Source organism: Chelonia mydas, chromosome 4 (genome assembly GCF_015237465.2).
Source record: "Chelonia mydas isolate rCheMyd1 chromosome 4, rCheMyd1.pri.v2, whole genome shotgun sequence".
NCBI lineage: Eukaryota > Metazoa > Chordata > Testudines > Cheloniidae > Chelonia > Chelonia mydas.
The window spans coordinates 95,957,875-95,960,418 of record NC_057852.1 but is presented as its reverse complement, the minus strand read 5'-3'; the positions used below and the strand labels follow the sequence as shown (position 1 = coordinate 95,960,418).

Sequence of the window (2,544 nt, the reverse complement as noted above, 5' to 3'; positions counted from 1 at the left end):
GTTGAGTGCTGTAGCTATTTTTAGAAATCTCACATCAGTACCTTCTTTGCGTTTTGTCAGATTTGCTGTGAAAGTGTTCTTAAAATGAACATGTGCTGGGTCATCATCCGAGACTGATATAACATGAAATATATGAAGAATGCAGGTAAAACAGAGCAGTAGACATACAATTCTCCCCCAAGGAGTACAGTCACAAATGTAATTGACACTTTATTTTCTTTTTAATGAGCATCATCAGCATGGAAGCATGTCCTCTGAAATGGTGGCAGAAGCATGAAGGGGCATGCGAATGTTTAGCTTATCTGGCATGTAAGTATCCTTGCAACTCCAGCTACAAAAGTGCCATGCGAACACCTGTTCTCACTTTCAGGTGTCATTGTAAATAAAAAGCAGGCAGCAGTATCTCCCACCTGGAGATGGACTTGTAGGTGCTAAAATTTTACACTATTTTGTTTTTGAATGCAGTTATGTAACCAAAAAAATCTGCATGATAAAAAGATTGCACTTCCGTACTTGTATGAGGTGAACTGAAAAATACTATTTCCTTTGTTTACAAATATATACACTGTAAAAATGATAATCAAAAATAATAATATAAAGTGAGCACCGTGCACTTTGTATTCTGTGTTGTAATTGAAATCAATATTGAAAATGTAGAAAAAATCCCAAAATATTTAATACATTTCAATTGGTATTCTATTGTTATAAGTGCAATTAATCATGATTAATTTTATTAATCCCAATTAATTTTTTTGAGTTAATCACGTGAGTTAACTGTGATTAATTGACAGCCCTAGTTCCAGTATTTTAATCCAACATGATTAACACTATTCATTGCTTTCCATCCTAGACTGGGGATTACTGGAGACAATTCAATCCTCATTTGTATAATTGTTTTAAAGGAAAAACCCGTCTGCAGGAAACCATACCATGCTCTGTGAGGAATGAGCCCGCCCTGGAGTGTATAAGCAGGTGGACACTGGTTTGACTCCAAATTGGCTGGTAAAGGCCATCACAATAACGAGGGGAAGGAATTCTTTACAATTAAAAGTGTAAATATAAATATTTAATCCACACTACAGCACTTTCAAACCACTGAGAGAGCAGAGCTGGTGTGGTTCAGAGCACTTTAGAGCCGGGTGTTTAATGCTTGTCTCTATTTTAGAAAAACAGAAGCTCAGCAAGTGCTAGTCACTGAAACTGGGTGAAGGAAAGAGAATGCCTTGTTCTTGTGTGTTAATGGTGGCCCATTCCTTTTAATGTAAGATAAATGCAAATGTAGACCTGGCTATAAGTCCAGCCCTGCTGCCTTTACACACGCCAGAGTCTCATTGACTGCAGGGGAACTGAACTGGTGAGTAAGGAGAGGAGGATCTGGCCGTTATGGTATATGTGACGTGGGGGTGGTGAGAGCCACTTAACCAAACTGTATATAACGGAAACCACTTCAAGCCAGCCAGCACCCCCCAGCACCCTAGTTCCAGCACTTATGATGGGACATGTTGGGGTGACTTCCTCTGGCATTTATGGAAATTGTTGCCTACTCTCACAAATAAGAATATTCTTTTCTGAAAATCAACTAGTCAACTAGTTCATGACTCCCTGACTTCCTCTGATGACCTTCCTCTCCCCCTCTCCCCTGCCACCGCCCATATACACAAACAGTTCATTGTAAAGATCATAGAATAACAGGCCATTTCAGAAATGCAATAGACATTTTAAAGCATGTTCTTCATGGGTCCAGCAGCCAAGTGTTTGAGTGAAAAAAGAAAATATAGAGCATAAGGAATTGAACTATCACCTATAGGCCAGCACAGAATGGCATTTCAGATCTTTCCTACCAGACACCTACAAATTTGAGACCTCTTACAATGGGGAAGTTCTGTATAGTGCAAGGATCTGAGCCCCCTAGAAACAACACTGTTTCCAATTACTGAATTAACAATTATAACATAGTTATCCAGTAGAGATGAATTTTCCCCTGTTATATTAATATGTTAATATTAAGATAACAAAGGTCACTGCTCCAATCTCAGTTCTTCACACACTGCAACAGTTTGATCACTCAAACCAGCCTCCCCTGCGATTCACTTCCTCGTTCCCTTGTTTTATATTTTGTTAAACAAACTCTAAGAAATAAATTAAGCCAAAAAAACTGCAGTGCTGTATTTGTTTTTTGTTTTTATTATCAACAATCAGTTAATGGTACACTCTTGGAAAACTATATGCACATGTAGAAATATTTCCCCTTTTAAATAGAAGCATTCATTTGAACCACATATAAATAAATTTGAAAACCCTGAACATAATTTATGACGATTATGCTCTCAAACATATTCCAACAGGAAGGGAAAAATAAAAGACGACATGCAACTGATAATAAAAATATATACCATTATCTGAACCTGGTCTCTCGAAACGCGAAGTAACTGAACCCGTGAGAACCTTCTTTCTCCATAAAGACACGCCATAGAGACTACGAGGAGGGAAAACATTATTTATACGGTCAGCTAGAGTAGACAAGTCTGTACTGATATTAACACT

The 2,544-nt window shown here is 37.9% G+C and overlaps 1 protein-coding gene across 1 annotated transcript in view; it reads right to left on the bottom strand.

The window, feature by feature from the left end:
* Positions 1–2,169: 2,169 nt before the first annotated feature.
* PHOX2B (paired like homeobox 2B) overlaps positions 2,170–2,544 on the bottom strand; it is a 3,836-nt gene continuing 3,461 nt past the window's right edge. The window contains exon 3 of the mRNA XM_037897870.2: positions 2,170–2,544. This exon is cut by the window's right edge and continues 1,199 nt beyond it. The gene's annotated coding sequence lies outside the window, so the exon portion shown is untranslated.